The sequence below is a fragment of the Lepidochelys olivacea genome (assembly GCF_965140295.1).
Source record: "Lepidochelys olivacea isolate rLepOli2 genome assembly, chromosome: 5".
NCBI classification, from domain to species: domain Eukaryota; kingdom Metazoa; phylum Chordata; order Testudines; family Cheloniidae; genus Lepidochelys; species Lepidochelys olivacea.
Genome location: NC_140415.1, coordinates 118071404 through 118086111, shown reverse-complemented (window position 1 = coordinate 118086111; position 14708 = coordinate 118071404). Strand labels below are relative to the sequence as shown.

The window sequence follows — 14708 nt, the reverse complement described above, 5'->3', positions numbered from 1 at the left end:
CTCCTTGTAAGGGCTCCCCTGAAAGGGCATTGGGAGAGCCCCTCGCCTGGGGCTGAGCGATGGGGAAGGAAGAGCGAATCCTCAATTAAAGAAGAGGAGAAAGCAAGGCTGGGGGTGGTTTTCTCTCCCCCCCCCCGCTCCCCATTCGGTCCTGTCTGATCTAGCCAGTTGCTCTTGATTTTCTGTGAAGGGGAAAGAAGCGAATTTTAAATGCAAGCCAAGTTGTAAAGGAGGCGAGCGGGACCCGTCCGTGCTGCGGGTTGGCGCAGCCCTGGTAGCACGCGGACCTGCCAAGGTTTCTCCGCTGGTTTTGGTCCTGTTTCCTTTCACCCGAGGAGGGGAACTGTGGACTCGGAAGCAAGTCGGCGGTCTGCCTGCCACTGCGTCCCACCTCGTTTGTTTTAAGTACATGAAGGCTAATTAGGACAGCCTCAAGGTAGGTGAAGGAAGGGGAGGAGGGGGGGGAACGACACCGTTGGGGTCTTTTTCTGCCATTTAGAGAAGAAATAACTTGGGGGGGGGGAATAAATGCAATCAAATGAAATCGCCCCTCCCCGCTCTCATCCGCTCCCTGGCTGTTGGCAGATTCCTCTCTGCTCTTGCAATCAACGTTATTGTCAAAGGATGTTGCAGGTGGCGACGAGGGATGGAGAAGTGGCTTGGCGTTGCACTTTTGGGTGCTTAATGACGGCGGTGCAATCTTAATAGCAGGGTTTCCGCCACCCCCATTTATTTGGCTCTCGGCATGTGTGGCTGGCAGCGAAGCCCCGTCTCCTTATTGCCCTTAGGCAGCCATGCGCGTCGAGCAGACCTGCAAAGGGCAGGGTGGTGGGGAAGGGTGAGAGCCCACAGCGCACAAGGCTTGCCCCCTACACCCATCCGCCCGGCAGCCGGCGCCGGCGGGAGCTGTCCGAGGGATTCAGCCCCGGAGCCTTGCCCGGCTCGCTCTGCTCCCTTCCGCCGCTAGAGGCGCTTGGGGAGCGCTGTGGCCGCGGGGAGAGGAACCGACCGAGGCGCTGCGGGGCGCACCAGGGTCGGGCCGCCACCGGCCCCTGCTGGGGCGGGGACGGCGCGGCGGGGCCTCCACCGGGCGGTCCCCGCTCGCCGGAACCTCGGAGACGCTGCCTCCCGCCCCGCTCCGCACGTGGGACCCTGCCACTGCCCGGGAGAGCGGCTCAAACCTCTGCTCTGCCTCCTGGGCAGCATAGTCCGGGCTGAGGCTTCATTCCCTGCCCCCCGCCCCCCCTTCTCCCTTCCTATCCCATTCCCCCTCGCCCCTCCTCCACGTCTATACGTTTCCCCAGGTCTTGGCTTCTGTGGGGCCCACAGGAGGGATTGTCCTGTGCTGCCCTTTGCCTGGCAGGATGCAGATGACTGCAGGTGAGAGAGGGGAGGTGGGGTCGTGGGTTGTAACTGGGCCTGAGGAAACCTCCACTGCCAGGTATTCTTCCCCAAAACACCGAGGCGCTCCATCCTGGAGGCTGGTGGACGGTGCAGGAATGTGAACGGGTAACCCCCACCCACTGGGGTGCTGGCGGTGAGGAGGCGGAAAGGAGTTAAAGGAGAAGGGCAAAACCCTGTAGCGATAACCAAGGCAAATGGAGCTGGCTTCCGTTCCTATTTCAATGAGAGCAGGAGCAAGTCCCCGGTTGGGCTTTGATCTGATGCAGGTGTGTGGTGGTGGTTTTTTTTATTTTATTTTTAAAAAAAATATTTTTAACTGGCATAAAGGGGCTGCCACACCTGTGCCAAGTATGATGGGAAATGAGCCCTTCAGATTCTGCATGTTTAATTACTTCTGAGTGCCGGTGGTGATCTGACACAACACTGCAGATTTTGCAGGGGTGGTATTTTAAGGAGGACCTCTCCAAATAGAAGTGCTGGAGCTGAGAGCTTTCATGAAACAGGATGTTAATAAGACAAGCAAATAACCAACCCAGGGGCCATTATACCATCGATTTAGTCTTGCTGAGTGCAAAGTTTAAATGTCAACATTTGGGAAATACTGTCTGGAGTAATAATACACATCAGATGATCTTAAACATTTCTTTCCCAACTTTCTAAAGGACAGGATAGAGGAATCAGTGTGCTCTCACCATTATCATACGTGACTGTCAGATTTGACATACTATTCCAAATCCTTGCCATGTCAAAAATAAAATTTTTTCACTTTTTTTAATAGTAAAAGGTCAAATCTTTCCAAAATACATATCATTGTAAATTGGGAGGCTTGCCAGCAAAAGAGGGAGGTACATTAGAGGTTCATGGCTTTGACATGAAAACTAAAAAGATGTGCATGGTTCATTAGGTTGAAACTACAATACCAAGCTACACACATGAAATAACTTAGTCATTTATCATTGAGAAAAGTAAACCAGGACTTGTAAAAAACACACACACGCGTTCCTAAGCCTCACCCTGCTTTGTACAACTGTGTTCAACAGATGGAGAGAACCACAGTGTGAAATATTTCTAACAGGGTAACCATTATGTGGTAACTGTATGTTATGTGCCCTAGAAGTGAAGACACTCAATGATCGTGCACAGACAAAAAACACCATAGCAAAGTTACAGCAGAAGGAAGTAAATATTTTGCAAAGTTCATATGCCAAAGCAGTTAGACAATTTAAAAGGAACTGACTGCTCCCCAAAATCAAAACACAGGGTTCTATTAGAGATAACACCCATTCCAGGAGTGGGCATCCCTGTAAGTGAGTGGCTGCTGCATGGTCTATTCTGATAGAGAGTATGTGTAGGTGATATATCTATGAATGTTCTGACTCTTTCTGGTCATTAAATATTAATTCAGAAATGATTCTCAACCTTCTCAATTTCTTACTTATTTAAAAGCTAAACATTCTGAAATTGGCTAAACTCTGCAGGTCTGTTACGTCTCTAATATAAGATGAACAGAGAACATTGAACACTATATTTAACTTCTTTGAGATCTGGTCACTGATTAAGACTAACAACCAAGAAGACATAACAATCTGTGATAGGGCCACATGTGAGCTGTGTGTTTTGATATGAGCTGTGTGTTATGATAACCGATATGTGCTGCATTTTTTTCCTAGACATTCTATAAAAGGGCTCTAGGTGGAAATGTTTTCCTGTGCAGTCGGAAGAGGAGGTGATGAAATACAAAGTACTGGAGAAGCTTGTCAGTGACAGATAGCTATCTGTAAACTCTAAATTCATAATGGTAACATGTAGTTATGAATAATACTGTACACTTTAATGTGATACAGTGAAGACTTAAGAGCAGATTAATTTTGATTTTCATAGTTTGTGAAATTATTCTCCTCTTCTAAAATCAAAAGATAAAGGGGGGGGCGGGAAATGGGCTCAGAGACCTGATGATACATTTTAGAAATTCAACTCTGTGCACGTTGGTACTTTGTAAAACTTTTTATTTTTTTGGTTGTTTTAGAAACATGGCATCTGGTGGTTGTGTGGACCTAAAAATCTAATGAATGTTGCTATTCATTGACAATGTGTGCGAGTAGAACATTTGTTTTTGACCATGGCCTCTTGATTTTTATTCCATGAGGCTATCTAGAAGACTGAGCCAAAGCCCATTGATTTCAGTAGGCTTGGTATCCGGCCATATGTTGTGTGATCAACTAGTCGTCAGTGAGCAGGTGCAATATCTTGCAACTTTGTTGGTAACATTTAAAAAAAAAAATCAGATTTGGGCAAATGAAGTGGATCTGTTTCAGTACAATGACACACATTGTTAAAACTCCATTGATAACACAGTTCTCTTCCCAACAGGCCATTTGTGTTATGACACTAATTGTAATTTAGTGGGTTTTTAGCAGATCACATTAAATAAAGTATATTTCTCAACACACTTTATCAGTTCAGATACAGTATGTATATTCAGGACATTTAAAAAATTGGTGTATCTTTTATAACTGCTAATTAATCATGGATTGACATTCCTATGTCATTAGTAGACTGATTTTTATTGAAGCCTGTATCTAATTATGAATTCTAATGGATTGGTTTTCTATTCTAAACGGTATGGTAACTGTTTTAACTATTTATTTTCCAATACTTTTTTCAGGTCAGCTATTTGGAATAAATCTTTGGGGTTTTATTATTTGTGTGTACTTCTTCTGAATTAGAAACAAGTACACACTTTTTCTGGAAGAACCAGTTAGACAAATGACTACTTAAAATCTATTAAAATAAATGTGGTGAACTTCAGAACAAATGAAGCTAAAATGGTTAATGCTATAGACACTTCTCAAGATTTGTTTCATGCAACATAAAAGTCACATGATGATTTTATTCATAATAATACATTCTTTCTGTGTGTTAAAGTTCTTTTTAAAGAGCTATGCTTTGTAGTTTTCAAATTAAAAAAAAAAAACTAATTTAGGTTGTATACAACTTGATATGCATTCTGATCCCTGAGGATACTCCTATTTTCTTAGCTATTCAGTCAATATGTAAAAAAGACATAGAAGACCAAACTGTAAGTAGTGCTGTATAGTGACATTTCAGTGACCCAATTTCTGTTGGTGGAGTGAGTGTGTGTGTGTGTGTGTGTGTTTTGTTTCTTTCAGGAAACAGCATTTGAAATAATCTCGTGTGACTATTTGATGAAAGGGCTAATCTTTAATTCCCTTTGATGCTTAAAATAGACGTCACTATCTGTATATTGCAGAGGGTTTCATTCACATATGGATGTGCTGTTAGCTATTTCATTGTAGTAATTTTTATAAAAGTTGTTGTGGGTCCAAACAATTATTTGATTAATAGGCCTTACACTGGGAAGGGATTTACTGAGTGACTTTTTTTTTAAGACCACTATTTTACAAAAATATAAATACCACATTGAAATGTAGATATATTTATTATATAAGGTAAATTATTTTGTTCGTTCTTATTGTGAATGAAGCTTTAGTTGCTTTTTGTTGTAAATACTTGTTCCTTAATATACAGGAAAAATAGCCTTTTATTGTAGGATGCAAGAGACATTAAGTGGCATATATTCCCCAGACTTCAGGTGACATTATATTAATAAAGTGAAATTATATTTTCCCTAGTAAAAATGAATGACTGAATAAGATGAGTATCTAGTTTTTCCATATCACTTGTTTATTGCCTGGTTCCTAGGAAAGAAAGTAAATTACTTTTCAGTTATAGAATTGATGTAACATAATATTCAGTTATCTAAAGGGAGACTCTTTTGCTCTCAAACTCAACCAAATGCATGGTGTAACAGAAATGTATGTAAAAACACTAACTTTTCTCTTTTGTAGCCACACTAATGAATTTGAAATAGTCTAAATTAGACTGTGAAGACCACAAATCCTTTTGTTCAATCTCATTTTAATATAATGTTACTATGATTAACTGCAAGATGTATGTCTTACAGCCAACATGAAGAGGCATAATTAGTATACAAACTGTATTGCTTCTATGTAGCAAGGAAGTAAATAAGTTTACGTTAAATGCTTTTTAAACAAACAAGCCAACTCTCTATATAAGTTGTTGTTTTTAAAAATTACAACTTCTGAGCTTTGGGTTTTTTTTTAATCATCTTCCAGCTGAATATATCTGGGTTTGAAATATTTCAAAGGGGTCGTAGCAGAATCATAAGCGTACTATAAAACATTATCTAATTTCTCTTAAACTTAGTCATCACAAATGAAGCTAACATACTGAGGAGGCTAGATAGTCCATGGTATGCTTAAAGCACATAACGAAGCTGGTGTCCAAGAAATTGCTCAGTTTTGGTTATATAAATATAATAGCAAAGGAAAACAGAATTATTTCAAACACACCAGGCTGCAGCTTTGAAAACCTTGGAATGCATCGCACGCAAAAGTCCAATCTAATGCCCGTTGAAGTCCATGCAGAGGCTCACATTGAGTACAGTCGTTGGTAGTTCAGGTCCCAAATCCCTGCCTCTCAGGAAAAAAAGTAGAAATTCACTTCAGCCCTTTCCCTAGCAGCTGCCTTCTCTGACTGCCCTGTCATGACTGAATCTTCATTGTGGGACCACACACACACAGGAATGTTTCCCAATGTTCTTGTGCTCATTGATGGCCCTTTTATGTTTTGATGGGATGACCTTCCTTCGTCTGCCATTATGCATCTGCCTGCTGCATCTTCCTCCATTCTAGCTGCTAATTACTTTGTTCCTATTATATCATTCCCCTATTGTACTTTCCCCTTTCTCTTATTCCTGATGAAATGGGATAACTTCATAGTGAATGGTGTTTAGAGTTGCGGTTATTCTGACACATTTTGAATTAGAGACTTGATGAAGTCCCTGGTGGGATAGAAATACATGGTGGCCAATTCTGGGAGATGGACCTTGCTTTCTTCAGGCTGATCCAAGAGTGAATCCCAACCAGGAAAAACTTAGCACTGCTACGGTTGTCCTCCGCTTTCCAGAATTTCCACCTTCTGCAAAACAGAAAGGCTTTAGTTCTTCCTTGACTCTGCAAGAACCACAGTTACAGTAATGTAAATAACTGTCATTGGGGCAGTGATGAGAATGTTCCACATAAAGCAGAGACAAGCAATGGAGAACTTGGCTAGGCTTTCTTCCTTTGGGAATGTCTAGCTGTTTTGAGTTTAGCCACTAATATGTGGTTATGGCAATGAAGGGCGATTTTCCTCTCCCCTAAATATTGCCTTCAACCCTCCCTGGACCTCCCTTTACAAAGCCTTCGTCAAGAGGTGGACAATGGGGTGCTCTAAGGGCCTTATGCTGAATCCAGTGGGAAAAGGAGAAGGAGCGACTCCTGTCCCCAGGCTTTCCCCCCTCTCTTTCAAGGATACCCTTGCCTCATCCCCTGACTTGAACATGGAAGTGAAGTATAGCAGCTCCCCAGCCCCCTGCTGCTGATTTGTTTGGAGTAAAACATACTATTTAGTTTTAACAGGGAAGCATGGGGTGGGGTAGGGGGGAAGAGATTCTATTGCTCCCGCTGAACCGCCATCTCTCTCTCATCAGGCCCTGTCTTCTTTGGATCCCAGTGACCTGCTCTCTATTCCTTGTCGCTTTCTGATACATGCTGTGTTAAAACAATTATCTAATGCATGTCTGCTTTATTATAGATTTAGGAAGCATGTTCATGAAGGAGGATTGGGGTTTGGGGGAATCTGCTTGTGAATGGAAGGGAGGGTGATGATCTATTTGAGGGAAGAGGGATATTTTTGGTTGGGAAAATAAAGGGCTAGACCCTCATCTGGTGTAAATAGTGTAGCTCCATCAAGGTCGGTGGAGCTACCCTGATTTTCCCCTGTTGAGGATTTAGCTCAATGTGTTTTGAACACGAGTTTTGAAACGTTGAAGCTGGTGGCATTTTTAAAAGAAGCTTTTGCAGTGGCTGTATTTAGCTTTTGTATATTCATGCTTGCTTTTGTGCCCATCTGATGGGAAAGGTGTGGGCACATTGGTGGTCTTCTGACTTCAGTGGTTGTATGTAGTCTCCATTAGATTTGGAGAGCCATTTGTCTATAAACATGTCATAACTAACTTAGAGGCTATGTTTTCCTCTTACAAGAACATACAGTATTACTATCAAGAGAACCTTACAGATTGATCTGAATTTTTGAAGGCACAGTGATTTGTTTTGAAAATTCACCTTTCTTTAACATTATGGGGGTGGGAGGGATGTTTTAGGATTTTAGACCATCGCTCATGGCTTTCGGTTAGTTATTTCCCAATCATCCATGTTGGGAAGGGGCAGAGATTTGTAATTCAAGTATTCACTTTACTGTCATTCTCCTTCAAAAATGTTGTTGTCATCATCAGACTTTTGGTAATTTGTTCTAGCTGAAGCTGCTTACAGTCATTCTTTCAGGGACCTCACTTGCTGTAAGGCTATAACACTATAGGGAAAAGTGAAAACTCTGTGAATGCACAGGCTTTGGCTTACAGTTAAGAATTATTTCTAAATTACAGACCTAATTCTGTTCCCATTACATTTGGAATATCACCGACTCTACTAGAGTCACTCCAGATTTATATTGGTCCGAGACCAGAGTTGTCATAATTGATCACAACAAACTTGGAAGGACATTAAACCTCCATACTTCAAGTCTTAAGCCAATCTCTAGTTACTGGAGACGATGAGACCTGTGGGGTGGGGGAAGGGGGTGGGGGTGGAGATTACTCTTTTTCTGCCTATCGCGGAGTTCATACACCTTCCTTTGAAGCATCTGGTACCGGCCACTGTTGGGCAGGATACTGCACTAGATGGATCTTGAGTCTGATTCAGTATGGCAATGCTTATGTACCAGAATATGGCCCTAAGAAATTAATATGCTTTTGACAGATTTATTTAACCACTTTTAGATTAATAAAAAAATCCCTAATTTCTTTTCTAGGTCAGTTATTGTTTTTTTCCTAATTTTTGACTTTCTGCTTTAAATCTATTCACGGCATCTGAGTAAGAGCTGGCATCTGAGTAACAGCTGAGCATATAAACAGAGTTGAAAATTGGTGAGCTTGGTGGTTTTGGTGTGTTGAATAAGGTGATGTAAGAAACCAGTCCCCAAGGTGGAATCTGATGGACAGGGGATGGTGGCTGCAGCAGTGAAGTCCGTGAGAGTATCCAGCTTGTACCCAGTTTATTGCAAAGAGTGGAGAATATAAAACTGCTTCCGATGTGTCTTAGGTATATCTGTAGGTGTGTGGGGGATGGATATATTTGTGCAAGGAATGTGAGACTTTTAAAGCCTGGATTAAAAAAACAACACATGTGTCCAAGGTTAATAAACTTCTACAGATGATGCTCATCAGAATACTTCATAAATAGGTGCCATTAGGAAGCTAGTGTCATGACACAAAGAGACCAATGAGGAGAAGAGGGACATCTTCACATGTGGTACTGGTCTTCCAATATATGTGGAAAAGGATGTGTTTTTCCTCATGTACTGTACAAGCACTTTTGAGAGAAGGGGAGCCACTTTTGATGTACTAAATAAGATGTATAGGTAAGGATTGTAGTATTAGATGTGTGGTGGATATGGGTGCCTCAAGGTAATTTGCCTAAAAGGATGGGGATGTCAAACCTCATGAGATATGGAGGAAAATTATTCTGAGAGCTGGAACTGATTCTGTGGTTGTGGTACTTGTCTCCCAATGATGCAAGGAACTGCAGGAAGATTGACTACAGCAATCTTTAGGAACAAGATTTAATTCAAAGTTCTCTGTTAGCAATTCTTTGGAAATACTTAACTCCACACACAGCCAGCCAGACTAGAGCAATTAACCATCCTCCATCTGTAAATGAAAAGATGGTATGGGGAGGAGGGTTGTAATTTTTTTAGAATAGAAGTGATAGCTTTCAACTTTTAATAAACAAAAAGAATTCATTTGTTGCGACTGTTAATGCTAGGGGAAGGGGGAAATTGGAAAGTAATGAGGAGTGCTTAGATCAGATAGATAAATTCACTAGAGACAAAAGGAAAAAGTTAAACTCACTCTATATAGTAATAGGTGAAGGTTATGATAACTTTGATTGCCTTATTAGAGAGCCATGGTTCTGACTGATGAAGGTTTTACCACAGTATCTAAGAGAGATTTTGTCCTTTCCTTCTCTATCCCCATCCTCTACATTCAGAAAAATCCTTTTCAGCCTCAAATTTTGCATTCTTAGTCCTATTTAGCTTTGGCAGTGAAAATGGTATTAGACAAGTTATGAGGGAATCTGAGTGTATAAAGTGAGCAAAACATTCACTAAGGAGAGTAAAAGTAGTCCACCTACAGAGAATCAATGGGCCTGATTTTCATTTGCATTAAGGTCCTTTACCAGAGCAAGGCAAAGGGACCTCAGTGTAACTGAGAATGAAGCTCAGTGGATCTGCTAAACAACCAGGCTATAAAGGAGATAAGTACATTGCAGAGAAGCTAAAATATCTTTGTCAGAGTTTTCTCCATGCAGGATGATGGGGAAATAATTATCCTGGAATTGCTCTGTACAGGTAGTGAAGAGATAGCGATGTAACAACTGGAGAAATTAAATTGCAATAAATCATACAGACTGAATGGCTTTCATCCAAAAATTCCAAAGGAAGTGAAGAACAAAATAGCTGAGCTACTAATAAAAATCTGTAATTCATCATTAAAAATGATGATGACGAGTCCTCAGGGTGGCCAACAGAGTATCCATCTGTTAAAAAGCTGCTAAGGTTGAGGCTAGGAACTACCAATGAGTATATTTTATTTCAGCACCTTGTAAATAACTGAATTAAAAATCATTAGGGAAAATTTACAGTGCATCAGATGAGCATATGACAGGAGCATTTAGATGAAGACGAGGGGGAAAATTTTGTAAAGCTTCTGAACATGGGCAGCAGCTATCATAGGCTGAGGGAAGCTGTGCCTCTCCAAACAGCCTGGCATGGAGCCACCCATGCTCTGCTCCAAAGACAGTCTTCTGCAGATCCCCGTGCTCTGCCCTGGCCCAGTCTGACTGGGCTGGCCAACCTGCTGCAGGGCCTAGGCCTGCTGGCACTGGGGTCGTGCTGCCAGGCTGGCGCTTGGACTGCGCTTCCCAGCTGCCTGCGGCTGAGGGTGCTGCAGCTGTGCCACCTGGGGCACCAGGGCTGGGGGCCACGGTGGGGGTGCTCTGGGCTCCTGCGGGGGATGGGTGGGAAGACGGGGTGGGGTGGGGTGCGGCGCGGTGGGGCCTCAGGCAAAATGGGAGAAGTGGGGGCTAGCCTCTCCCAACAGCCGAGTCACTGGCCACCCATGCTTCTGAATGTGGTTAATCATGCCTCTAGCCTGTTTGGACTTTGAAAAATATCACAATACTATTCATAAAAGTGAACCAGTTGACATAAACTGAACTTTCAAATATTTAATGCTAGCATCCCCTCTTCCCGATTGATGAAAGCATTTAAGCACTGTTTAAATCCCATTGCCTTAAATGGGAGCGGAGTGTTTATTTAAATTTAAGCACATGCTTAAGTGCTTTATTAACTGGCCTCATAGGCTCTCCTGAGGCTATTGGGAAACTTGGTAAGCACTGGGGACATGCTGTCAAGGATTAATAAATGCTTAAGGCCAAGGAAGCAGAGTAGGGGAAAATGGTGTGTGTGGTTTTTTTTTGTTTTTGTTTTGTTTTTCCTTCCATAATTGGAGATGGGGCATGGGGAAGCTTAATAGTGGCGAATCCCAAGGGATCAGTCCTCTAAATGATGATACTCTATATAGTAATGGATTCCAATGCTCATTTGCCAGCAGCCTTCTTCTCTTCATTGTGTTCCATGGCTGGGATTCTGGAATACTGGTTTGTGAACGCCAATGGTTTTATCTTCTGCTCTGGTTATAAAGTGCTTCAAGGCATTTTACTTTGTAGGTTGTAAGAAAGTCCTCACGCTGCGTATCTTTCAGCAGGGAATACAATGGGAAGATATGTTACAACAGTTCTAGAGCTGAAAACTAGAGTAAATCATTTGAGCCTTTTTATTGGGAATGTTTGAGATTATTTCAGCTGCACTTCTGCTCTTTGAATTGCTTATCGGTTTCTGTCCACTCTCCTCAAAACATACAAAGGTAGAAAAGAGAGGGTCATTCCAAATTAGTAGATAATTAAGGGAAGGACTTCCAACTAGAGGGAGATTGCTATGGAGTGTATAAATCCCACACTGGCCAACAAGAGGTTAAGTAGAGCCTGATAGCTCTGTTAGCCTCACCATGTTACACGTGGTGGGTGCTTCAGATTTGGAGGAATTAAAAGTTCCATATAGCTGAAAGGGGGACACCAGGAGAGAGGTAGTTCGGAGTTCCTGCTCTGTAGGAAGACCCTGACAGGAACCAGGCAGAGTGAGAACTGAGAGAAGCTACAGAAGCAGAGTTGGCTCCTGTGGTGGGCCTTGAAAGAAGGGCAGGATTCCAGGGATGAAGCCCTGTGCTAGGGGTTCTGTACTAGGTTCTCACCAGTTCTCTTGTCTAAGATTGACTAAAAGCTCAAGCCTGGGAGGGGCAGAAGGTGCTTACTCTGTTTTTGATGAGGGACTCCCAGGGGAAGTCCCGTGGGCCATGGAAGAAGAGTAAGATTGAGGTGAGGTGGAAGATGTTTGTTGCCATAATTTTATCAGACATTATTTGTGTGGGACACTAATACGCTGGAAGGGGTGGAAATATAGTGTGACCCAGCCAGAGGCCCAAGTCACCATTGTCCCATACCACAAGTACTGAGAGGAGGAGGAGAGGCAGAATGGTTGAAATGCCAGAAGGCTGCAGTCTGGGGCAGAAGCAACTAATATGTTTGTAGACCAGTGCAAGGCACCTGGGTAACAAAATGGAGGAACTAGAGCTACTGATGCAGGGAAGTGAAACCAGATATTATAGGGATAATCGAAACCTTGTGGAATAGTAGTCATGACTGGAGTACAGATATTGAACTGTATGTGCTGTACAGGAAAGACAAAAATAAAGACCAGATAAAGGTGGTGGAGTAGCATTGTTTATTAATGATGAGGTAGACAGTGAAGAAACTAAAAATAATGGAATGGACAAAACAGTGTTTTGGGCCAAAATCACTTTGGGGAAGACCGTTACCAGAGGCTCCCCTGGGATGGTTCTTGTGGTATGCTACAGGATCTGATCTGGATATGGATAGAGACCTCTAATGCTTTTAATGAAATAAATATTACTGGGAATTGTGTGATTATGGGAGACTTTACCTTTCCAGATATAGATTGTAGGGAAAGTGCTACTAATAATAGTTCAACTTAAACTCTTTGTTTTGTAAAGAAAGGAGGTGCGGGGGGGACGGGGACAGTGGTCTGTGAAGCCTCAGGCCTATTAGTTTGACCTCAGTTGTAAGTAAGGACTTTGAACAAATTTTGAAAAAGTGGTTAAGGACATAGAGGTAAACAGTAATTGGGATAAAAGACAACATGGTTTTACAAAAGATAGATGATGCTCGACTAACCTGAACTCTTTCTTTATGAAGATAACTGATTTTTCAGGCAAAGGAAATGCAGTAGATCTAATCTACCTGGATCCAAGTAAGGCATTTGATAGAGTTCCAACATAGGAAATTATTAGAAGATGGAGATTAATATGAGAATTGAAAAGTGGATTAAAGAGGAGACTACAATTGGTCATATTGTAACGTGAACTGTCAGGCTGGAGGGAGGTTACTAGTGGAGTCCCTCAGGGATCAGTCTTGGGACCAGTCTTATTTAGCATTTTTATTAATGACCTCAGCACATAAAGTGGGAGTGTACTAATAAAATTTTGTGGGTGACACAAAGTTGGGAGGTATTGCCAATATGGAGGAGGACTGGACTATCATACAAGATCTGGATGACCTTGAAAACTGGAGTAATAGAAATGTGATGAAATTTAATTTAATAGTGCAAGACCATGCACTTAAGGACTCGCAACAAGGACTTTTGCTATAAGCTTGGGATGTATCCATTGGAAGCGACAGAGGAGAAAAAAGACCCAGAGTCATTGATCACATGACTCAGCTGCCAATGTGATGCAGCTGTGAAAAAAACTGATGCAATCCTAGAATGCATCAGGCAAGGCATTTCCAGTAGAGATGGGAAGCGTTAGTACTGTTATACAAGGCACTGGTGAGACCTCATCTGGAATACTGTGTGCAGTTCTGGTGACCCACATTTAAGTAAGAGGAAACTGGAACAGGTGCAGAGAAGGGCTATGAGGATAAGAGAAATGGAAAACCTACTTCATGAGAGGTGACTAGTTTAGCATAACCAAAAGAAGGCTGGGGGGAAGATATGATTATCCTCTGATATATTTACAGAGAGCAAATACTAGGCATGGAGAGCAGTTATTTACATTAAGCACCAGTGCGGACACAAGAACGTGTGGATATAAATTGGCCATCACAAGTTTAGGCTTGAACTTAGTAAAGGTTTCTAACCATCAGAGGAGCGAAGTTCTGGAACAGCCTTTGAAGGGGAGCAGTGGGGGCAGAAAACCTAACTGGCTTCACAACTGAGCTTGATACATTTATGGAGGAGATGGTGTGATAAGACAGACTCCAGTGGCATGTAGCCGATCTATGACTGCTAGTAGCAAATATTCCCACAAAGGCTGGTGATGGGACACTAGATGGGGAGGGCTCTGTGTTCCTACAAAGGATTCTTTCCCAGGTGTGTAGCTAGTGGGTCTTGCCAAAGTGCTTCGCATCCAACTGACTGCCGCATTTGGGGTCAAGAAGGAATTTCCCCTGGGTCAGATTAGCAGAGAGCCTGGGGTTTTTTCACCTTCCTCTGCAGCATGAGGCACTGGTCACTTGCAGGTTTAAATTAGTGTAAATGGTGGAGTCTCTGTAACTTGAAGTCTTTAAATCGTGATTTGAGGACTTCCATAACTCACAAGTACATTTAAAATTTTAGATTTGTTTAATCAGAAAACATTTTAGCTGTTGAATTTCTAAATTATTTTTTGAGATGAAGACTTCAAAAGATCTCGGAGGGGCTCTTAATATTGTGAATTGTCTCATGTTTCTTTCCACACTGCCAACACACCAGCATGCTTTAGCGCAATCCCAGCCAGACTGTTGCAGTACTCCACTGTACTCCTTTAGCCCGTAATCCTTCTCCGACATGCTCCCTACACTGGTTCTGAACTTCCCAAGGATTCTCCCCAACAGTGGGGAGAATGCTATGCAGCCAGTTAAACTGGCTTTAAGGCAGCTTTGCCCAAAGGAGCCTGGATGGAGGGTTAGGATCTGTCCCTGTCTCTA

The 14708-nt window shown here is 42.4% G+C and overlaps 1 protein-coding gene across 2 annotated transcripts in view; it reads left to right on the top strand.

Annotated features, from left to right (window-relative positions):
* The first annotated feature begins 220 nt into the window (after positions 1-220).
* LINGO2 (leucine rich repeat and Ig domain containing 2) overlaps positions 221-14708 on the top strand; it is a 757476-nt gene continuing 742988 nt past the window's right edge. For both annotated transcript variants that reach the window (XM_084628753.1, XM_084628754.1), the window contains exon 1: positions 221-436. The gene's annotated coding sequence lies outside the window, so the exon portion shown is untranslated. The remainder of the gene's footprint in view (positions 437-14708) is intronic.